The 24,660-nt window shown below is 44.8% G+C and overlaps 1 protein-coding gene across 11 annotated transcripts in view; it reads left to right on the top strand.

Moving 5' to 3' along the window:
- Positions 1 to 24,660, top strand: part of LOC125147929 (vegetative cell wall protein gp1-like) — a 102,739-nt gene that overhangs the window by 37,458 nt on the left and 40,621 nt on the right. The window contains exon 4 of one of the 11 annotated variants that reach the window (XM_047825433.1): positions 3,954 to 4,010. The exons of the other annotated variants lie outside the window; for them this stretch is intronic. The gene's annotated coding sequence lies outside the window, so the exon portion shown is untranslated. Of the gene's footprint in view, positions 1 to 3,953; positions 4,011 to 24,660 lie in introns of those variants that run through there. 11 annotated transcript variants of the gene reach the window in all.

Genomic DNA, 24,660 nt, shown 5'->3' with positions numbered 1-24,660 from the left:
TTGGACACAATTATGGCTATTGTTGGTCACAGCTCTGGCATGACACTAAACTAACAACATGCTCGGGATGTCATTGTCTCAAGGTCAAGTTCAGACCATACCAGAAAGCTTAGCTATAGCTGAGTGGGTGACAAGAAGCAAGTACAAGATCAAGACTGTTTACTATGGTGATCGAACACCTCCATTGTAAGAACATAATTTTTAGTCAAAGTGGCATTTTATTTATAAGTGGGGACTCAATCTAAATATTTAAACATTTAAAATAAATGGATACCCAGTCGGGAGAGGCTGTGAAATTCCTCTAACAAGTGGTGCTGTGTCTTCTGAAAACAGCCAGGGAAACCCCCAAAGGCACACAAAATATCTAGCCTTGAAGTGGTGAACTCCTTGCTAAAATTAAATGTCCATTCTAGAGGCTGTGCAAAGAAAGTAATTACAAATAAACACATGTATAAAAGTTTTAGGAATATAATCCACCAGGTTATAACCATGAGCTGTTTCGTCAACTTTTGTTAAGTGGTTTTCGTGTCATTAAAAAAATCTAAATATTTATGATGGCATTTAACAAAATAGTAGTGATCTATTGATTTTAAGTTAACGTGCTAAATCCTTCTTTGAAAATGGGAAAAGGGAGTAACTTAGGGAAAGCAGCATATTATTATTGCTTTTAGCAACTTTATTGAGTTGTAATTCATATATCATGCAGTTCATCCACTTAAAATGTACAATTCGGTGGCTTTTAGTATATTTACAGAGTTGTGCAGTCATCACCATGGTCAATTATAAAATATTTACATCAAAATAAAGAAACCGTATATCCCTTAGCCATCACCGTCTAATCCCTCCCTTCCCCCCACATCACTTGTAGCCTTAGGCAACCACCAGTCGACTCTCTATTTCTATAGATTCACCTATTCTGGACATTTCATCCAAGTAGAAATAATACAATAATATGTGTTCCTTTCTGACTGTCTTCTTGTACTTGATTTATTGTTTCCAAGTTTCGTCCATGTGGTAGCACGTAGAAGTATTTCATTCCTTTGTATGATTGAATAATATTCCATTGTATGGATAGATCACATTTTATTTATCCATTCACCAGTTAATGGACAGGTGGGTTATTTCCACTTTTTGGCTGTTATGAATAATGCTGCTGTGGACGTTTTTATATAAATCTTAGTGGGGAGATATGTTTTCAGTTCTTCTGGGTATATATAGGAGTGGAATTGCTAGGTCATATGGTAACTGTGTTCAACCTTTGGAATAAGAGTAGCTTGTAATTATGGCATTAAGTTTTCTTACACATTTGACCCAGCATGTATTTCTATGTAACTCAAGCAGATAATTCTTAGAACCCTCATTGTAACTATAGTTTACCCTGTTAAGGCTGTGGATTCAGACACTCCTAGCACATGCAAGTCTCCCATTGCTCAGTACCAGAGTTTTCTATATCGATTGGATTTATGTATGTGACACTTCTTGCCCAAATAACATAATGTGACACCTTGGAAATGATCTGGCTTGTAGTTCTGACAACGCTGAGGGGAGGGGAGACAGTTAGGTAGAGACACTAGGATGTTGGGTTGCTTATAAAAAGTCAGAGTGGGGACACCTGGGTGGCTCAGTCAGTTAAGTGTCCGACTCTTGATTTCAGCTCAGGTCACGATCTCACGGTTCGTGGGATGGAGCCTGCGTTGGGCCGTGTGCTGACACTGCTGAGCCTGCTTAGGATTCTTTCTCACCCTCTCCCTTTGCCCCTTCCCTGCTCGTGCTCTCTCTCCCTCTCAAAAATAAATAAACTTAAAAAAAGAAGTCAGAGTGATTTGTGGTGGCCTGAAATAAGATCTTAGACCACCCAATCACCATGTCTACACCCAAAAGATGTGGCACATGATTATCTTCCAATTATTATGAAAAAGAGCTTTATTTTTATGGGCACAAGTCCCTCTTATTTTTCCTTCCTAGGAATATCGACAGTATTTTCAGGTTACATATGTGCGCGCGCGTGTACGTGTGAGAGAGAGAGAGAAAGAGAGAGAGGACTAATTAATTTGAAATAGCTGTGATTCTCTCCTTATGTAGGGCAATGTAAACACTTTTTTCAAACCAGGAGTTTAGTAGCAATTTTCAGGATTGGGTATGTGTGTCACCCAGGTACCTTTGGGAAAATTTTAAACAAATACTTTTCATTGGTTCTAAGACTACTCTCTTATTCTCATGTGTATTTTTCCCTGTAAAACCCTTTAATTCTTCAAAACACTTTTTTTTTATCTGAAAACCTTATATCAAGGTTTACTTGCTTGTAAGTGTTGCGATTTCATTCATGCATGCATTCATTCATTCATTTTATTAATTCATTCAAAGCCATTCATTTATTGAAAGCCAGTGGCGATTTCAAGGTAGTAGGAGAGAGACAGAGAGAGACATTTGATGGGATTTGAGAAGTTGGCAGAGGTAGATTTTGTAGAGCTCTGGAGGTTTGGTAGTACGTTTGGGTTTCATTCTGTATTCAGCAGGAAGCCACAGATTGGCTTCGAAAAAATGTGATATGATATGTTTAATGAAGATACCTCCAGAGTATGGGAAAGATACGGCCATTCAACAATCCAGAAGAGAGAATGGTGGTGGTTTGGATTAGGGAGGTGGCAGTGCAGATGGAGAGAAGAGGATGGGTTGGGGATATATCCTGAAAGTATAGCCATAGAAGTGGGATTGAGAAAGAGGAGAGAGGGACAGAGGGGGACAGACCAAGCATTACTCCCAGGATCCTGGTTCAGACCATTGGTGATGGTGGTACCCTTCACTGAAATGAGAAAGACTAGGGAAGAGGAAAAATCACAAGATCATTTTGGAATATGAAATCTAAAATGCTTGTAAGACATCCAAGTGGAGATATTCAATGAGCATCTGTGCAGAGCTCAGTGGTGACTCAGGTTGGAGAGGCATTTACAGATTATGGATGATACAGCTGTGGGAATACTAAGATCTTCTTGTGATAGAGTGTGGAGGGAGCTAAGAAAGGGGCTCGAGGGCCAAGCCCTGGCAGATGTTGAGAGGTGGGAAAGAGGAAAAGGGTCTTGCAAAGGAGATTCTGAAGAGGCAGAGATAGAATAGAAGGAAGCCAAGAACATGGGAGTCACAGGAGCCAGGAAAGAACAATGCCTTGAGAGGGAGGGAGAGATGGAGAAGCTGGATGCCTTGACCAGGGAAATTTTAGAAGAAGGACAGGGAGAAAAGAGTCGAATTGGATTATGGTAGGTTAAGGAGTGAAAGGGAGGTGGATCCAGTGGGTGTGTGGACAATTCCTTTGAGAAGTTTGGATGTGAGAAAGAGCAGAAAAATGGGAAAGTGGCTGGAGGTGGATGAAAAAAGGGGGTTCCTCTTAAGATTAGAGATAGGAGTGTACGTGTTCATTAGCGAGGTTGAAGGAAAGGACAGAGAGTGAGATTGCTAGCTAATTGCTATTAGTTTCTAAAATATGTAAGAGGCCACTGAGAGCTGGGGTGTGGACAGAGCAGAGAGGAAAAGGTTTGGGATTACGATCTTGTTCGGTGGGAAAATCCGCCTACTAGGGAGAGAAGGAATTGGAATCTCAGGCTGTGTTGAGGACTTGACAGACAATGGTTTAAAGTGCAATTCAATTAGCCCATGATTGTGTATGAGGTAGGTTTTGGTGATGCAGAACACAGGGTTAAATACCAGTGAATCCCAGAGTGGGAACATTGTATTCTGCCCCCCTTCTCTTTCAGTAACTAAGGCGAAAGCCTCAGTGTGGTGTTGAGTACATCTTTAGGGTTTCTCTAGCTCCTGTTAATGTCCCTTTCTAATCAAGAGAGAGAGCAGGCCTCACAGTTGGAGCTTTCCATCTGATATCACATCCAGTAGGAATCGAATAACACCGCTTTGCTTTCATTGTATTTGATTTTTTTTTTTTTTTTTTTATTTTGGGACAGAGAGAGACAGAGCATGAACGGAGGAGGGGCAGAGAGAGAGGGAGACACAGAATCGGAAACAGGCTCCAGGCTCCGAGCCATCAGCCCAGAGCCCGACGCGGGGCTCGAACTCACGGACCGCGAGATCGTGACCTGGCTGAAGTCGGACGCTTAACCGACTGCGCCACCCAGGCGCCCCTCATTGTATTTGATTTTTTTAATGATAATTATGGTTTTCTCAAAGGATACTGGTTTTCTAACTTATGTGGGTGATACGAAATTTCCTTTTCAAACACAATTATTTAAACTTAAACAGTGAGGCAATATACAGAAACGTCTGTGGTAGTTAAGAGTAGAGAGAGCATGAGACCTGGCCAACATGGAGACAGTGGCAGAGGGAAGGCTAAGAGTTGCATTCCCTCACGTTGCCTGACCTGATTTTCACTGGGGTGACAGTGAACTGCTTCTACTTCTGTAAGTTAGTGTCGGAGGGATGACTCTCCATGTCCCTGGGGTGGGGTAGACGGCACTGTGGAATGAGGACCACGCAGATGAATTAACAGCCCAGCATCCTAGGAACCACTACGTGAGCTAATCCAATGGCAAGTGTTTGTGAGTTAGCAGGGTGACAAAGAAATTCCAGGGCAGAAGAGCAGATGGTTGTACCACCTGGTGCCCTACTCTCCCCCTACACTCTCCACCCCAGCTGTTGTCTCCTGTTAGAGTTCCTTCTGCTGCATCCACGCCCACCTTCCCTATGTAGCGCCATCATTCTGCTTCCGAAGCGTTCTCGCCGTCTGCCCTGCTGTGCAAGAGAGAACACAAGACAGGCTGAGGACACATTCCCAGCCATCTGACTTCCTCATTGGCCCTTGGCCTTTGTGAGGCATGGGCACAACCACTGGATGAATCAGAATCTCTGGGATTTTCCTGGTGAGTAGTGCCTTAAGGACGCCTGTCATGTCCTAAATTGAGAGTATGCCCTTCCTGGTAGAAGGCGGGAAAAATTCCCTTTTCTTTGTTCCCTTCAGGATTTTCAGCCATCTATGTAGATGTGCTTCCAGCAGAATAGTATCTCGAAGGGTGACCAGCTTTTTCCAATTTTCTTGGCTCTGTCCTGGTTTTTAAAACTGAAAGTCTCACATCTTATGAATCCCCTCAGGTTCAGGCAAGCTGGGGTGGTTGGTCACCCTAATCTTAGGTTCAGAGACAAGTGTATACTTGTGGGGTGGCATTGCTCTTGGACGCTCAAAGAATGTTCGGACGGCTGTGTCCAGAGATATGTGTTTTGAGAAAGTCAAGGGTATTAAGTGATTTCCTCATTCAGACTTAGACCACAGTGAAAATATTAAAACCATGCTGTTTTTGTTAATACAAGTTATGTAATGCATTAGGAGAAGGGTTTGTTGCATCAGCAGTGGCTTTCGTTGGGCCAAGCCAGGAAAACCTACAAAGAACCATTCTTCAAGGCATGTTTATAAAACCTGCTGTGTTCGCAGTGAAACATAAGCCTTGATCAGCTTCTTACAGGTGGCTTTGATCCCATGGTATACCTGTCTGCAAAACAGGCTGTACTTACCCCAAATACTTGGGATTTGCACTGTGTGTTACCTTCAGGTAATGTTGGCTGCAATCAGAAATAATTCCAAGATGAGTAATTGCTCGAAACAATACAAGTTAATTTCTCATTCACTTAGAGTCCAAAACAGATGTCCCTGATGGGGTGGTAATTCTCCTCCAAGCAGTGATTCAGGGACCCAGGTCCCTTTCATTTTGTGATATATCCAACGTGTTGCTTTCAAGGTTGTGATTATCTGTCTCAAGCCAATGGAAGGGTAAAGAACATAGAAAAACATGCCTGGGAGGTTTGGGGGAGGACAAGCTTGGATGTGGCACACATCATCCACTCATAGTCCATTGACTAGACCTCAGTCCCAAGCGCCACCCGACTGCAAGATGGTTGGGAAGTGCTGTCCAGCTAGTGCCCAGGAGGAGAGGGTGTAGGTTTGGCGAAAGCTAGCAGTGTGAATCACAGATCAATGTCTTGTCTCCTTCTCACTGTAAACCAGAGGCAGATTGAATCCCGAATGTAAGAAACCTGGGAGTGCAGATACACAGTGGGATTGAATTGTTTCTTTTCATCTTTCTAAACGTACTCCATCCTCACACGTGAGTTGTTGTACCTTTCTCTCTCTCTAAAACTGGAGCTCATTTGGGTCAAATAAAAATAGAGAGTCTATTTCTTAATGTGTCATCTCAAACTCTTTAGGAAAGGAGGTGAGGTCATAATTACAAACAAATACACTTACAGCATGTAAATAATCTTTCTTCTTGAACAAGGCTAGAAAGTTCCCCTCCCCCAAAGGGTAAGTAACTTCGTAAGACTCATGGAGGTCTGTGCTGGTTTTCCATTGCTGCAACAAATTCCCACAAACTCAGTGACTTAAAATAACACAGATTTACTTGGGTTCTGAGGGTCAGAAGTCCAAAATCAGCCTCAAAGGGCTTAATAGCAAGGTGTCCATAGAGCTGCATTCCTGCTGGAGGCTCTAAGGGAGAATCCATTTCCCTGACTTGGCCAGCTTCTAGAGGCCACTGCATTCCTTGGCTCATGGCCACACATCATGCTGACCTCTGCTTTCGTCAACACATCTCTATCTCTCCCTGCTGCCTCTCTTTTATCAGGACCCTTGTAATTACTTTGGGTTCATTTGGATAATTCTACATAATCTCTCCATCTCAAGATCCTTAACTTAGTCATACCTGCAAAGTCCCTTTGATAACATATTCAAAGGTTCCAAGGATTAAAACATGCACATCTTTGGGTGAATAGGGAGCCATTATTCAGCCTACCATAAGATCCTATGCCTCTGCTTTGAGTGATAATCAGCGTGTCTAAACATACAGCAAGAGAGGAATAGACACGAATGTATCATTGACCTGACTGAAGCGGAATGGGGTAGGACACTGGAGAGACTGAATCATCAGAAACTAACACTCATGACATATTGGCTCTGCACACAATAGGAGAAGACACGTGAAGACAAGCAAACATACAAATAATCTGTGAACGTCTTCATGGAAATTGATGGAGGTGTGAGTAGTCTTTGTGTAAGGACAAAAAGAGACAAGAACAGAAGTGGCTTTTGTGGGGCCATATTACGGGTAGATAAAAAGAGATTGTCAAAGCTGATCACAGAATTGACAGAGGGCCATGAGAAAGAGAAGCGTGGGGACTTCAGCGAGGGGGTCTCAGAGCTAGAACACAGTGTCTGACATTTCTTGCTTTGCTATCAGTTTAATCTCCCAGAAATTTGGGAAAGTGTTTTGGGGAAACAACTGACCCCCTCAGGATCCAATTCTGGCCAGAAAGAGAAATTAGTTCAGTGGAAATAAAAGTAAGCTTGGGAGAAAAAAGACCGTGGGGCATCACGCGTGTGTACAGATGGTTTTATGTGTTGGCTGGGGGGAGAGGAAGAGAATTCTGTTTGTTCCAGGGGCTATGCTAGGGGCATTACCATGTTATGTTCTTAAAACAGTGCCACAATTCTATGAAGTAGTTAATTGTATTAGTGATCTATTGTATAACAAACTGGCCCCAAGTTTAATGGCTTAAAACCAGTAATAATTATCTATCATTATCATCCCTTATGGTTCCGAGGATTGATTGGGTTCGTCTAAGGCAGACGATAGCCGAGGAAGGAATATTCCTGAGGCTTCTTTGGACATATGTCTGGTGCCTGGGTTGGGAACACTCAAACACTGAGGAACTGGAATACCCAGTAGTTTGAGGGGAGCCAAACTTCTTATGTGCTGGCTCTGGGCTCCAAAGTGCACTTCCCGTATAAAATATAGGACATTCACTTAAAATTTAAATTTCAGAGAAACAACAAATAGCTCTATTAGTATACATATGTCCTGTGCAGTATTTGGGACATACTCACACAAAAAAGTTATTTGTTGTTTTTCGGTAATCCATGTTTCTGCCTGCCCAGATATGGAGGTGTCCGTATTGTGTTGTGAGAAAACAATATGGGACGGGGCACGCATATATATTTATTGATGTGGCCATCTTTGGAAAATATAGTCTTCAGAGTAACCCTCTTTTTAAAAAATTTAAAAAAAAAAAATTTTTTTTTTTCCAACGTTTATTTATTTTTGGGACAGAGAGAGACAGAGCGTGAACGGGGGAGGGGCAGAGAGAGAGGGAGACACAGCATCGGAAACAGGCTCCAGGCTCTGAGCCATCAGCCCAGAGCCCGACGCGGGGCTCGAACTCCCGGACCGCGAGATCGTGACCTGGCTGAAGTCGGACGCTTAACCGACTGCACCACCCAGGCGCCCCTTAAAAAATTTTTTAATGTTTATTTATTTTTGAGAGAGAGAGAGCAAACGGGGGGGTGGGGGTGGGCAGAGAGATAGAGGGAGCCACAGAAGCCAAAGCAGTCTCCAGGCTCTGAGCTGTCAGCACAGAGCCCGAGGCAGGGCTCGAACCCATGAACCATGAGATCCTGACCTGAGCCAAAGTTGAATGCTCAACCGACTGAGCCACCCAGGCGCCCTGTGAGTAGCCCCTCTTTTGTACAGGTCAGGAAACTTAGGTACAAGCAGACTCACTGACTTGCTGAGGTGACATTGCCCATAAGTGGGAGACCCAGGATTCAAATCCATGGCTTCCTGGACCCAGAATCCATTTTTGAGTGCATGATGGCCAAGGATGAGGAAAGTTTTGCAGTAAAACATACAATCGAGACTTGAGGGAAGCAGATTTCCCAAAGATCAGAGGAGAGACAGGCCAGATGTCACGGTCAGAGATTTTCAAATGCATGATGTCTCAAGGGGGTTGGGATGCTCTCAGAAATGTCACTCTGCACCTGCAATTGCAAATGACCCTCCTGCAGCAGAAAGGGGAGTGGAGCTAGTAACACCAGAGGCCGTGCAGGAAGTCCTCTGATGCCCTCAGACTTTAAAAGGGCAGGAACAAAAATGGGAAGGAAGAGCACTTAACCAGGGGCAGATAGAAATCGGCGGTAGAGAATTGGAGGAATGGCAGCAGGAAGCGTTCCACCCCGAATGGCCTCGGGGAGAATGTCCGGGAAAACCAGGAAGGGCCAGACTTGCTGCTTCGGGTCAGCAGTGTAATATTTCCGGGCCAGAAAAGGAAGGAACTCCTCCCAGACAATGACCTTGAAACCCAAACAGCCTCTGGAACGCAATAGATGATCAATACATATTAGTTCGACGCAGGAATTAACATGCAACGACGTTGAGGAGGGAAAAAAAAAAAAAATCATGCCGGGATCGGCCCCGGTAAGAAGACACTGTGTTCTTTTAAGTGGGGCTTTTGGTGCCAAAGATCTGCAGCGAGGTGGGCTGCTAAGAGTCGAGACTGTAAAGGAAACAAAAGTAAGATGAACAAACGTCAGCCTAATGTCCTGAAGGAGTAACCGGTGACCAGTAAAATGGGCTATTGGCAAAAATGAGGAGCACTATTCCATGGCAGCATTAGCTGGAGAAGTTTCAACTCAGTAGCGTCTTTGGCTGGACATTGTTAAAGTATAAAACACAGTCGTTTGCTTTAAAGCATTTTCTTGTTTCAGCTTAATGTTTAAAACCTTCTAACTCTGGATTTTCCCGCGAGGAAAAACCTTTAGCTCGATTTCTTGCGAGAGAGTTAATGTCAAGCTTGAACATTTGCTCTCGCCCCTTAGGTTTGGGTGTAAGTTATTAACCGAAGACGTTGTCTTGTAGCTATTTTAATATTTAGCTCTACGAAGCACAAGGTTTTGTTGTTGTTGTTGTTTTGTGTGGAATGAATAGTATGATACAAAAAAAAAAAAGGTTTGTTTTTGGTTTGGTTGTGCTTTTAACATTTGTTGGCAAAAGTAATTTTGACTAATAGAATCAATGAAATGCTTTATGTTTTCATTTATAAACTTTATGTATAAATGCTGGAGGTTTTTCATCAAGTCCATGTGAGATTTGCATGCGTAGTTGAAGCCATTTAGCTTGCTTTGGTATTCAGAAATCTGTTGGCAGACACCAAAAACAAGACATCAGATACATTTATTCAGTCTTTATTTTTTTGAATTCCTACCGTGAGCGGTCTGTGTTTTGGGCACTGAAGACAGAGCGATGAATAGGACAGGCCTTGGTAGTAAACAAGTAACCAAATCAAAAATAAATAAATAATTTCAGAGGCACCTGGGTGGCTTGGTCGGTTAAGCGTCTGACTTCAGCTCAGGTCATGATGTCGCGGTTCAAGGGTTCAGGCCCCACGTCGGGCTCTGGGCTGACAGCTTGGAGCCTGGAGCTGCTTCGGGTTCTGAGTCTCCCTCTCTCTCTCTGCTCCTCCCCCGCTCACACTCTGTCTGTCTCTCTCTCTCAAAGACAAAATAAAACATAAGAAAAAATTAAAGTAAATAAATAAACAGATAAATAAATAAATAACTTCAGGGAGTAATCTCCACCAAAAGAGAAAAAAAAAAAAATAGGTGTGGGGATGTGGAATGACTGCAGACATTTCTTCTTCTTCTTCTTTTTTTTAAGTTTCTTTATTTATTTTGAGAGAGAGAGAGACCACAAGCAGGGGAGGGGGCAGAGAGGGAGAGAGAGAGAGAGAGAGAATTCCAAGCAGGCTCCCCACCGCCAGCCCAGAGCCTGATGCGGGGCTCAAACCCACAAACTGCGAGATCAGGACCTGAGCCGAAACCAAGAGTCGGACACCTATCTGACTGAGCCACCCAGGCGCCCCAGAGAAAGTTCTGTTTTAGGTGCTCAGCTACGATGTGTATGGGATGGTGACATATGAGCCCAGATTAAATAAGGGGCCAGCCATTATGTGTACAATAAGGTAGTAAAAATATATTATCCTTATAATAAATCCTATAAGACTGCATTTAGTTAGCCGTTTCGGGATTTGGCCTCATGGGCCGTGGGGGGTGGTTACCTCGAGGTGGACCTGGGGCTGTGGCTTGTGCAGTGCGCTCTCCGTGCTCCATCGGAAGCCAGCAGAACAGGCAGCGGGGGGATAATGCAAGAGGCCGTGGAGCGAGGGAAGCAAGGACAGGCTGGTCGCCGCCAGGATGGGCTGCCACCTGATGGGTCTTGCAGGCGCCTTCGAGCCTCCGATCTCGATGCCCTTTGTCACGGAGCTAAATGCACACCTGGGTGGGAGCTGGAGTTCCTGAAAGAAGAGATCCTTTGGGTCCCGGAGGTGCCGGGGCTCGGCTGCTGTCCAGCCAAACAGGCCCGCGGAAGGGCCTCCGTGTGAGAGAGCCGCATTGACCTGGCGCCTGGCATTGACCTTCCCTGCAGAAAAGAATGTTGCTGGGGCTCCATTTCTGCCTCCCACGCCTCGTGCACCACCGTGGCCCATGCTGATCGGGAGCTGTGCCCGCGCAGGAATTCTAAGAAACGGAGTTCGAGCTTAGCTGGGGTGACCCAGTAGGAGCCCAGCCCAGCTTGTTCTCGGAATGGCGAGGGATGACCAGGGTGGCTCGCCTCCCTCATTTTTGCCCCTGCCTTGCCTGCCCCAGCGCCGACCTATTCAACACTGCTCTCGCTGCCCTAACTCAGCGCTTCCAATTCCCTCTAATTTCTCTCTCTGTTTTCCATGGCACTCCTCACCTTCTCACGTCCTATATTATGAATTATTGTCGTGTTTCCGGTTTGCCATTTATTGGAACGGGAGCTCCACGAGAGCATAGATACCCTTCCGTTTTGTCTCGTGTTGTGTCCCGGACACCTCGAACAGCGCTGTCACAGAGTGGGCAGTCACTGCAGGAAAGTTGAAGGAGACGGAACAAGGGGAGCGTGTCAGAGATGAGTCCGGAAGAGTCCGGCCAAGTCGGGCAGCGTGGATTTAATTTTCAATGCGGTGAGAAGCCCGGGGGAGGTTTGCACCCGAGGAGTCGTGTTCTTTTTGACATTTTGAAAAGCTCGCTCTGGCAGTGTGTGCCCGTGAAGGGGTGGGCATGAGGGATCGGGAGAGGGCTGAGCCCGGAGGCAAGAAGCCCAGGGGGCAGATGATTGCAGTCGTCCAGTTGCGATGGGAATGGTGGTTGTCGGGAAGGAGAAGCATGTGATCAGATTCAAGATATATTTTTTCCTTTTTTTTTTTAAGTTTATTTATTTATTTTGAGAGAGAGAGTGAGCAGGGGAGGGGCAGAGAGAGGGGGGTGCAGGGAGAGAGAGAATCCCAGGCAAGCTCTGCACTCTCAGTGAGGAGCCTGACTTGGGGCTCCAACCCATAAACCATGAGATCACGGCCTGAGCCAAAACCGAGTTGGATGCTTCGCTGCCTGAGCCACCCACGTGCCCCAGATTCAAGATATATTTCAGTGGTAGAGCGGTCAGCACTTGCCAATGGGCTAGATGTAGAAGGTGAGGGTAGCTCACGGTTTTATTCTGAGTTCCTGAGTGACATGGTGCTCCCACAGGCAGAGCCAAAGACTGGGAGAGGAGGAGGTCTGAGGACAGACACCAAGGTTGTCATTTATCATTCAATAAGTATTTGCTGAATCCCTACTATGTACCGAGCACTGTAAGTCTTAATGGTACAACGGTGAACAAACTGGACTAAAATGCTTGCCCTCAGACAGCTTACACTCTCATGGGGAAGAAAACCCAGTAAACAGGAAAGTCAGTAAGATGTAGTTTGTTAAGAGGTGATAGGCGGTGGGGATAAGGGAAGGGGTGGGGAGTGTGAAGGGAGGTTGTAGTTCAAAATACAGTACTTGAGGAAGACCTCCTTAGCAAGCCTTTGGTAAAGACTTGGAGGAGGTAAGGGAGGAAACCATGAGGACACCTGGTGAAAGAATTTTCCAGGAAGAGGGAATGGCAAAGTCTCCTAAGTTGGAGCCTGTCTGCCACATTGGAGAGACAGCACAGAAACCAGCAGGGCAGTGGGGAGAACGGTGAGAGGACGGGGAAGTGATGGGTTGGGGATCTCGATCGGACCATGTTGCAGATTGGGATTTGGCATGAGATGAGAAGCCTTTGGAACAAGGAGTGACACGAGCCAATTTAACCTTTCAAGGGGTTTGAGCCACCCTTTAAATATCCTGGTGGAGATGTCAAGGAAGAATTTGGATAGGAGTCTGCAGTCAGTGGAGACATTATTGCTGGATTCGGGTGCTATCTGCATACGAGAGTATCAATGCCGTGGGACTAGATAAAGTCAACCGGGGAAATGTTATAAATAGAGAAGTACAAATAAAAGGCAGCAAAAATCCACGAAGAAAGTGTCAGGCATGGATACTCATGCCATCTACAGTTATTCCTCGTTCACACTGGGGGACCACTCTTGGAAGCAATGGTTGATTTAATTTGTGCAGTGCTCTGAGAGTCCATAATCAAAGAATCGTACAAGTTCAAAAACCACATAATATATATGGACACATGTTGTAGTCCTTTGTAAGAAAAGCTATGGTGTAAGTGTTGTCTGCTTAGCAGATGTAACTGACAAGACCTAGAAGTGACCAGACATTCTCAGCTACAGATAATGTCCAACCTTCGTTCCTGGGACCAAAGGTTGCTGTTGGCAGAGGCTGGTGCTTTGTGCAACGAAGGGCAGTTAAGATCACAGTTGGCTTGAAGCTTTTGCTCAGAAAAATTACTCTTGCCTGCCCGCAGATGGTCAGATGCTGGCAGTAGTGTTCTGGTAAACCAGCTCTCCACAATGAGGTGGGGTGGGAGGAGCCTGATTTGTGGCGTCTGCCTATTTCCATGGTGTGAATACTCTCACCACAGCCAATTTCACGTTACCAATGATTTAACAACAGGCTCTCAAAATTCCTGTAATTTTCCTGTGCGTGTAACAGCTGACTTCAGCGTACCAAACCTTTTCTTTCCATAACATAAAGCTAGGCTATACCCAGATTCTCTCCATTTCCTGTATCTGTGCCTTCAGTTCACATGGAAGGTGGCCAAGTGCCCAGCACAAGGGCATTTACCTCTGGAACTAGGAGCTTCTTTGCCGTTATAGTCACTGTGAGCCATGACCCCAAGAAGACATCAGCGAGTGTTTCTTGGGTGGAACGGCCGTTTCCTACTGCAGGATACTTGTCCTTGCTGGGATGGGCTGTATATCTGACCTATGTGATTATTTCCACACTATTAAATTATTTTGAGACCCCCCCCCCCAAAAGGGAGGACGCTGAACTTGATGCTGGGGATACAGTGAGCAAAAATCTGCCTTCCAGGGTCTTATGGGAGAGTCGAGAAAAACGGAAACATGGAAATGCCTGGGAAGTTTATTAATTTATTATTATTATTATTATTATTATTAGAGTCAGGAAATGTTCCATGCAAAATGAGGGCTACAGATGCCGGATGCTGCTGTAAGAGTTCACAGGAAGCAAATGCAGGCAAGCTTTCATGGGGGGATAGGGGGCTGGAATCCGTGTTTGTGCACAAAGTGAGCACCATGCAAAATTGGGACTGGGATCCCATTTGCTTTTCTCATTTTCATTTACCGCTTTGCATCAAAGGAAATACCATTCCCCAAAGCACTTTAATGATCAGCACAATGCTGTGGATGATTGTACATTGGAACAAAGAGAATATATCTGTATCTATTTATTTAAACCTGTGCACTACTCTCCCCACGCCCATCCAAAATTCGACTCCATTTCTCAAAGTCACACAGGGAAAATTCAACATCCTTTGGGACCCACTGCTACTTAGGAGTGGGAAAGGGACTATTTGCTGAGCCAGTTCACTACATTTAGAGCCCAGTGACCTTTCTCCCGTATGTACTGTACTGTGTTTGGAAAAATAAGCTCAGTTAGCTGGTCAGTAGATTCCCTCTGGTCACCATAACCTCTTTTCTCGTGCTAATCAGCAGACCTGGCATGAAGCATCTCAGGTGGGTCACATGGCTGGGAGAAGAAGCGAGGCAAAGCCATACCAAAGTGCCACCACCTCCAGGTCCCTGGGACAGGAGGCATTCTATGCTTGGTGACAGACACAGATGTCCCCCATCTCTCTTTTTGTATATCTGATGGTGATTTGGGGGAAAATGCACAAACCAGGAGATATCTGGACAGTGAGGCTGTTCTCACTGGCGACATTTGTGCCACATTCTTCCCGCCCCTGGTGTCCATTGCAACACTCAGGCTGGGGGCTTCTGGGAGCCAAGTGGCTGATTGGGAGCCCCAGGAGGCAGCAAATACAAATTAATCTTCGGGCCCACCAGTTCCCCTGAAACACCACTTGCTAAACTGTGACTTTCAAGCCAAGAGCAGCAATTTTCCACAGCTCAAGTCTGGAAAAGGCTATGAAACCACATGGGTCAGAAAAACCAAAGGTGGTTTTTTTGCTATTTTGCATGGAGCACCAGAGGTACCACCCCAAAATTCCAGATGTGCAGCGGCTGGATAGAGAGTGCATCCACAAAGCTGCACTGCAACTTCAGAAAGGCGACTGCTGGCAACTTCTAAAAACAGACCATTGACATGCTTCTCTTCTCTTCTCCCCTTTTTTTTTTCTTTCTTTTTTGCAACTTTTCTGAACCTCTGGACTTAACTTCTTGGAAAGTTAGAAAGAAAGAGAAAGAGAGAGAGAGAGAGACAGAGAGAAAACACCCATTGTTTTGTTTTTTCAATTTTCGTGTCACCTGACTCATGATAAAAAAATGTCAATTTCAATCAATTTCAATTCCACAGAACAGGAAAATAGAGAATTTACAGGCAGCTATTGGAAACAAAAGAACCATCTGGTTTTTTAAATAGAATTTTTCTTTGAAATAACTCTGTCCAAATACTAAGATCATTTATTTTTCCTCCCTGCACCACTGCGAATTTTCCTATTCTTCCATAGAGCCCCAGAGCCCAACTCAGGTGGGTTTCTTTGAAAAGTCCCCTCCTCAGGGGGTGGGTTTCCCAACCAGAAGGCGTGTGGGGTAAAAGGGACATTGGTTTCTTATGTGGGGAGGGTTTTGTTATGGGAAGCAGGCCTGGTGACCAGTGGAGGTCATCCAACCACAGTTATTCTGGTTCATTTGTCATTTTGTAGTGACAGTTTTCACTTTCCTCCAGGAATCTCCAGGGAGGTTTTACAACATTGTGACTAAAACTCAGTCATGTGCTGGTAGATCCCACAGACCAAAGATTTGCTTGTCCCAGAGTCAGAGGTGGCTCCATCAATGGGACAAAGTAAGCCACGTGGAAGCAGCCAGTGGTCTCTAATCTTCCAGGTTTTGGGGTCCCTCCTTCCTTTCAGTACGGTGCTTACTGACTCACAGCCCCATCCCACATTCGGGAACCATCTGGCGTCCACGTCAGGGTTTCTGTAGGTTCCCGATGGAGGCTTACATTCTGCTCACCAGGCCGCGAGTCCTCTGACACGGACTTTCCTTGCTCAGCCACGTGCTTTCCTGGGCCCTTCTCTTTTTTTTCTCTCTCTCTTCCACCCTAGTGTCAAATGCAGCCCCCTGCCTGCAGGACCCTCTACCACAAGACTGTGGCACTTGGCTGGCTTTGCGGCAGGCTCGGGAGTGATAGGCTGGAGCTCCAAGTCAATGTTACATGGTGCTGACCTAAGCCTGGCCTTCTTCCTCTTCGGGTCCTGGGGGTCTTGCTCTGCTCCTGGGTCCTCTTATTCCCTCCCTGGGCTGCCCTGAAGTCTCCACAGTCTGCCCACTTGTTTTGCCTCCGTGCTTTCCTGAGCTCATCCTTCCCAGGAGGACTGTTCCCAGGTGGCCCCTCCTCCCTCCACCAAATGGCCCACCAGACCCATGACAATGTTTTCATCCTCAGGGATCAAAGACAGAAGCGACAGTCCACAGCGGAAAGGAATCGTGCTGCTCTCCTCCAAGGCCATGCTGGTCATTGGGAGAGTGGCTTTATTTCTCACTAAACCTCAGATTGCCCTGTTCCAGTCTAAGACCAAACAGGGTCTTTGCTGCCCCGGGGGTTAGGCTCCAGTACATATCTGGTGCCCCTCGTGTGCCAGGCATTCCAGTGAGCACTCCAGATACAAGAGTGGACAAGCCAGGCATGCTCCCAAACACGTGCAGCTCATGAAGAAAGGCACGTGAGATGTGACGGCCACTGAGAACCCCCGAAGGTGCGGAGGGCCCTTGCTCCAGCCACATTCTGTTTTACCTCTGGGAATTCAGGTTGGACCAACAGGCGAGGCCTGGAGAAGAGCTTGTGCCTCACAGAGCTCAGAACGTCCTTGAGGGTGCTGGGGTCCCCCAGATGCCAAAGTGAGGTCTTGGAGTCACCACCCACAGCTGACTCCAGCTCTGGCTGTGGCTCTGGCTCTGGCCCAAGCTGGGGGCGTACATTCACAGGGCGATGGCTGCAGCCCCAGAGATAGCTGGGGCCCAGAGGAAGGTCAAGGCTGGGGCCACAGAACACCCATAGAAGCAGCAGATGCCAGCTTCTGCTTTGTGACCAAATCCATGGTCACAGTGTGATTCCCCCAGAATTAGGTGTGTGGGGAACCACAAAAGCCAAGGATGGTATGATTGTGGCTCTCAGAGCTGTGTCCTCATTTCTGTGATCAAGCAGAGAGGCTGAGAACATGTTCTAAGAAGAATGGCCCAGTAATGCCAGCTGAGTGCCAAGGGCAGAAAAGCAGGTTAAGATGGCCTCTGGGAGGAGAACAAGGCCCTTCCCCAGTCCCATGGAATTGTCTGCATGGGAAACCACTGGACTTTAGTCTACATTTTAAAATTCTATATGCCTTACTTTCATTTCTTCTGGAACCTTCTGCCGTGCTTTCATTTCTATTTTAAAACGGCATGATGCCTCCAGTTTTGTTTTCTTTTTCAGGATTGCTTTGGCTATTTGGGATCTTTTGTGGTTCCATACAAATTTTAGGATTGTTTGTTCTAGCTCTGCAAAGAAAGCGGGTGGTATTTTGATAGGGATTGCGTTAAATGTGTAGATTGCTTTGGGAGGTATAGACATTTTAACAATGTTTGTTCTTCCAGTCCATAAGCGTGGAATAATTTTCTATTTCTTTGTCTCCTCTTCACTTTCTTTCAGAAGTGTTCTATAGTTTTTCAGAGTACTGAAAACTACTGAAAACTAAAAACCTGTTTGTTAGGTTTATCCCTGGGTATCTGTTTTTGCTATAATTGCAAATCGGATCGATTCCTTGGTTTCTTTTTCTGCTTCTTCATTATTTAAAAAAAAATTTTTTTTTCAACGTTTATTTATTTTTGGGACAGAGAGAGACAGAGCATGAACGGGGGAGGGGCAGAGAGAGAGGGAGACACAGAATCGGAAACAGGCTCCAGGCTCCGAGCCATCAGCCCAGAGCCCGACGCGGGGCTCGAACTCACGGACCGCGAGATCGTGACCTGGCTGAAGTCGGACGCTTAACCGACTGCGCCACCCAGGCGCCCCTGCTTCTTCATTATTGATGTATAGAAACGCAACAGATTTCTGCACATTGATTTTATATCCTGCAACTTTGCTGAATTCATGTATCCTAGCAATTTTTGTAGAGTCTTTCAGGTTTTCTACATAGAGTAGTATTGTGTCATCTGCAAAGAGTGTAAGTTTGACTTCTTCCTTGCCAATTTAGATGCCCTTTATTGCTTTCTGTTGTCTGATTGCTGAGGCTTAGACATGTTGCTGAAGGCAAGGGAAGCAAAAGCAAACATGAACTATTGGGACTTTATCAAGATAAAAACCTTCTGCACAGCGAAGGAAACAATGAACAAAACTAAGAGGCAGAATACAGACAGAATGGGAGAGGATATTTGCAAATGACATATCTGATCAAGGGCTAGTATCCAAAATTTATAAAGTAATTATCAAAGTAGGGGTGCCTGGGTGGCTCAGTCGGTTAAGTACCTGATTTCGGCTCAGGTCATGATCTCATGGTTCATGGGTTCGAGCCCTGCGTCAGGCTCTGTGCTGACAGCTTGGAGTCTGGAGCCTGCTTTGGATTCTTTTCTCTCTCTCTCTCCCTCCCTCCCTCTGCCCCTCCCCAATTCATGCTCTCTCTCAAAAACAAACATTTTAAAAATTAAAAAAAAGAACTTACCAAACTCAACACCCAAAAATAAACAACCCAGTTAAGAAATGGGCAGCAGGCATGAATAGACACTTTTCCAAAGAAGACATCCAGATGGCCAACAGACACATGAAAAGATGCTCAGCATCACTCAGGAAAATACAAATCAAAACACAATGAGACATCAACTCACACCTGTCAGAATGGCTAAAATTAACATCACAAGAAACAACAAGTGTTGGCTAAGATGTGGAGAATGGGGAACCCTCTTGCACTGCTGGTGCGAATGCAAACTGGTGCAGGCATGCTGGAGAACAGTATGGAGGTTCCTCAAAGAACTGAAGATAGAACTACCCCATGATTCAGCAATTGCACTATTAGGTATTTAGCCAAAGGATACAAAAATCAAAATTCAAGGGGACACACGCAGTGTGTTTATAGCGGCATTATCAACACTAGCCAAACTACGGAGAGAGCCCAAATGCTGCAGTGACATGGATGGAGCTAGAATGTATTATGCAAAATGAAGTCAGTTAATCAGAGAAAGACAGATCCCATATGATTTCACTCATATGCAGAATTTAAGAAACAAAACAGATGAACATATGGGAAGGGAGGGAAAAAGAGAAGAAAGGGAAACAAACCTCAGAGGCTCTTAATGATAGAGAACAAACTGAGGGTTGACAGAGGGAGGTGGGTGGGAGAAGGGCTAGATAGGGGATGGGTATTAAGGAAGACACTTGTCGTGATGAGCACTAAGGTGTTGTATGTAAGTGATGGACCACGGACTTCTACTCCTGCAACCGATATTACACCGGATGTTAACTAAATAATTTTTTTTTTAAAAGGGATGCAAATAGAATCGTTGGTTAGTGGCCAAGAAGCCACCTAAAACTTCAGCTCTGAGAAACTTGTGGGCCTAGACTAGAATTCCCCAAACTTTGACAGGCATGTGCCTCCCCTGGGGGGTCTTGTTAAAATGCAAATTCTGATTCAGTGACTCCGGGGTGAGACCTGACCTCCTACATTTCTGACGAGCTCCTGGGTGACGCTGAAGCTGCTGGCCTGTGGCCCATGCTGTTTAGGTGGCAAGGTTTAACGACCTCATGGGCTCCACTGACACCGTGTCCAAAGTTCTGAGTCACCGTGAAAGGGACAAAGACAACGGGAGTGCCCAAGACAGAGCTGAGAGGCCTATGCCAGTGACCAAGAGAGAAACAACATTTCTCTTCCCTCCCCTCTTCTCACAGCTCAAGTTCACAATCCTGGAGCTGTATTTGAGCTGGTGTTCACTCTCCCCCTTGGCAACACCCTGCTCCCTAGGATATTTTCATCTGTCATGGGTGGAGCCACTTCTCCAAGGCCCTTTCCAGTTAGTAAGAGGAGCCACTCTGACTCCTAAGACAGAATCTGGCATTTTCTTGAACCAAATTTCTGTGGTCTTGGCTTGGAGAAGAATCTGTCTTCTCATATTCCAGAATAGCAGATATGATTTATGGTGGGCCTGTTGTTTTGCCTTGTCTAATCTTCCCAGCAAATCTGCAAGGAGGTTTTCCTGTCCCCACGTGTAGGGGAGGAAACCGAGGCTTGGAGAGAAATCAGGTAACACATCCAAGGTCGTACAGCTGACCATTCACAGAGCTGCCCCAAAGACTGTGTTCCTACCACCACAGCTTACTGGTTTTCAATGCCATTATTTGAAAAGCCCAGGGTTTTCTTGGATTTCAGACACTGAAATCCATTAGCTGTGACCCTGCTATCAAACAGGGTGACCTTAAATTACTATAGACAAGGGATGGGAAAGGGTCATTAAGTAGCACACAGAACTTATTACTTAAACCAACGGATGTGCCCTCATGAATTTTTTGAATTTCAAGGGTAAAGAACAAAAACAAAATATGTAAGCTTCCAGGCAGACTGAATACAAATGAATATGTATCGGTGTGCCTTTAGATTTCTCTTCTATTTCATGAAACAAAGGGAGTCATCGAACAGCATCGACATAATTTTTAGGAGAAATGTTTACGAACCGATAATTCCGATATTCAGCCAGGTTAATGTTCACAAAGACGTTATCAGATTCCAGACCTCAGAAAGTCAAATACCTACATGCCCTGCCTCAAAAAAAAAAAAAAAAAAAAACAAACCCAAAGAAGAATTCCAGTCAGTTAGCAGATGAAGCCAAACAAATGACTTAAGAATGGGGAAGACCCAGTATAAGTATGTGGATGTCAAGTTACGTGACCAGTGAAATACACATAAATCTAAAGAATTATGCCTAATGTGGTTATAAAACTTCACATAAATATCAAAACAATTATTGAGATAGAAGATAAATATTATTAGTAATAATAATTTAAGCCCAAATCCCCTAGTAATAAATCACAGCTGGGAATGGTTGGAAGAAATAGAAAGTAACGGATAGTGTACTAAATGTCATCTTTTACATAAAAGGCAATGGGCACTATTTCATCCTTGCCGTCGATAATCAGAGAAAAATGAATTCAAATTAATAAATTATTACTAAACAGTAGCATAGTGAAAAGAGGATGCATTGTATTTCCCCTACAATTATTAGGAAAGAAAAAAGAAAAGAGATCAGAGAAGTGTACCTCAAAATGTACACAGCTCTTATCCCTAAATAGTGGAATTATGTGCGATTTCATAGTCTTTCCACTTTTTATGTGTTTTCCAAATTTGCTACAATAAACCTGAATCATTTTACAATATACAAATGAAAGCCCCGAAATTATTTTGGGAAAGATTTGCTCCTCTATAAAAACAACAACAACAACAACAACAACAACAACAACAACCAAACAAAAACTACCCATGCATCCACAAAACGAGTTTTACACGATCTAACACGAAAGAGCCAGGCTAACTGGAATTTTCTCTTTTTAGTCATCTGTACTCCCAGTATGAAACTTGTCTGTTTCAAAGTCTCACGTGTGGGAATGAATGATTGATGTGCCTGGAACCTGTTATGAAAATGTCAGTGACCTTTGCTTTTGTGAATAGCGTCACATGAAGGGAAAACTCAATGACCTTACTCTGAAAGGTATGGTCTCCCAGCCACCTGGACAGAACGCTCTCTTTTAGCACTTCATATTTAGCTCATTGGAAGTCATAATTTTTTTCTTACCCACTGCCACTATCACCATCATCGCCATCACCATCATCATCATCATCAACATCATTTCCGCATTTTATTGAGCAGCTACCATGAGCCAGTCTCCATACCTAATCTCTTACGTGCACAATCTCATATTCTCACTACAACCCTATGAGGTAAGAATCCTTTCCCCTTCTTATAGCTGAGGAGACAGGCTCAAAGAAGTTAAATTGCTTGTCTGATCGTTGATGACCCAGGATGAATGATAGTGATTTTAAAGAATTGTAAACACTTGATTTGTTCATTTGAAAACCATTTTTAAAATTTACTTATTGTGAGAGAGAGAAAGAGAGAGAGACAGTGAGCACACGCAGGGGAGGGGAGGAGAGCGAGGGGCTTGAACTCATAAACAGATCAAAACCGAGAGTCAGACACTTAACTGACTGAGCCACCCGGGCGCCCCAACACTTTGTTTTAAGAACAAAATGATACTACAGATTTGGAAGATTAGAGGAAAGACGGAAAACCTCCCCTCTCCTAAACTCCCCACTCCCCTTCTCTTGCTGTATTTTTCTCCTTAGTGATTCTCACCTTCTAACATACTCTATATTTTACTTTATTGTGTTTTGCCATCTGACTGTCCTCACCAGAATGTCAGCTTCATGAGGACGTATTTCTGTTTGACTTACCCATGCAGCTGGCACATAGTAGGTACTCATTAAATATTTGTTCAGTGGTGATGCTGACAGGAAAAGAAACGGAGATGTTGGGGGGAAAAAGCTGGCATGGGTAGGAGGAGAAAGTAGGATTGGTCTAGAACATTTGCTCTTAGGAGCTGAGGGGTGCGAGGCACCTGGGTAACTGACGATGTGTGACTGGAGCTGAGGGGCCAGGTCCAACCTGGGAGCCTGGCTTTGGGAGCTGTGCAGACAGAAAGGGAGGGAAAGAGAGAGCGGGAGGGAGAGAGGGGATGAGTGAGAGAGAAGAGAGAAAGAGGTAGCTTGGCAGCTGGACAGTTTCTGCTTTGAGGGCAGCGAGAGCTCTGCGAGCACATCAGTGGAAGGATAGGAGAAGCCCAGGAAAATAGGGTTTGTAAACCACGGGAGCGAAAAGTGTCAAGGAGAAGGCAATCAAATGTTCCTTAAGGAGCAACGACTTGAAAGAGAGCTCAGAGGAGGCTTGTGAGAAGAGACCAGCTGGCTGGATGATGACAGATCACTGGCGTCCTCTCTGCGAGGAGTTGTAGTCGAGAGCACAGGCAGAGACCAGACTTGCGTTGTTGGACGCGATGGCCACACGTGACGGCTGAGCACTTGAAACGAGGCGAGTCAAGTCGAGCTGTGCTCCAAGTGCAAGAAACCACACTGAACTATGAAGATTTAGAAAAGTTAGCAGGGAAAGAAAGAAGGCAGTATGACTTACTAATAATTTTTATCTTGATCACATGTTGAAATGGCCTTTTCATTTCAAATATATTAGGTGAGGCTAGGGTGTATTAGGTCAAAGAAGATATGTCATTAAAAGGAGTTTCTGGGGTATGTGGGTGGCTCAGTCGGTCGAGCATCCGACTTTGGCTCAGGTCGTGATCTCGCGTTTGTGGGTTCGAGCCCCACGTTGGGCTCTGTGTCAGCTCAGAGCTGGAGCCTGCTTTGGATTCTGTGTCTCCCTCTCTCTGCCCCTCCCCTGTTTGCTCTCTCTCTCAAAAATAAATAAACGTTAAAAAAATTTTAAGAGAAAGAGTTTCAACTATTTTTTTGTAACATTTTTTTTAGTATGATTACTAGATACTTTTCAACTACACATGTGGCTCACATTATATTTCTATTGGACATTGTCAGGCTAGTCTGCCTAGGGTTAAAATTCAGCAGCATGTATAAACTTATCTGTCCTCCCTCCCTTCCCTCCTTCCTTCCTCCCTCCCTCCCTTCCTTCCTTTTCTTTCTCCCTCTCTCTCTCTCTCCCTCCCTCCCTCCTTCCCATCCTCTCTCTCTCTTTCTCTTCCTCCCTTTAAAAATGCTTTTTAGCAGCTGCATCATTTTCTGATGGACGCTTGAGTGGTTGATCTTCCATTCTCAGTAAAAATAGATGCCTTTTGTAATATCAAATCATCAAATTGCTTTAGCGTTAAGTTGCCTAGAGCCATATTAAAGTCAGTGATACGTAGTACATTAGCTGTGCTGAGCTCTTAGCTTCCCTGGGAGAAAAAGAAATGACATAAATGAGGTTTCTTCTACACTAAGCAGCAATAAATGAAAGCCTTTGAAGCAACCACCTACATGGAGTCCTGGAATTGTAATTACCCAACCTCCAATTTGGCAAGTAGAGGTTTTCTTACAATATAACCATCCCCCAAATAATGGTCCCTCCTGGTGGGAGGTAGAGAGACTGTGTGTCGCATGGGTCCAAGACAAAGATGTTACTGATTTGGACGCTCAAACAGCTGCGTAAGAAGAAAATTCCCAGTGTTCATCTTGGCTGAGGTCTTGGTTCATCTTGGATGCTGTGAGGTCAGCCTTTCGGTTTTATGTACCTGCTTGTCGTGCAATGAATGTGCTTACTTCTTAGAAAAATAAAAGGACACAATAAAATTAAGTTGCTTCTACTCCCCTTTGGTTTCTATGAAAAAAATGCTAA

The sequence above is a fragment of the Prionailurus viverrinus genome, chromosome D2, assembly GCF_022837055.1.
Source record: "Prionailurus viverrinus isolate Anna chromosome D2, UM_Priviv_1.0, whole genome shotgun sequence".
In the NCBI taxonomy this organism is placed as follows: Eukaryota; Metazoa; Chordata; class Mammalia; order Carnivora; family Felidae; genus Prionailurus; species Prionailurus viverrinus.
The sequence above is the reverse complement of the archived record's forward strand: the minus strand, read 5'-3'. Positions and strand labels throughout refer to the sequence as shown.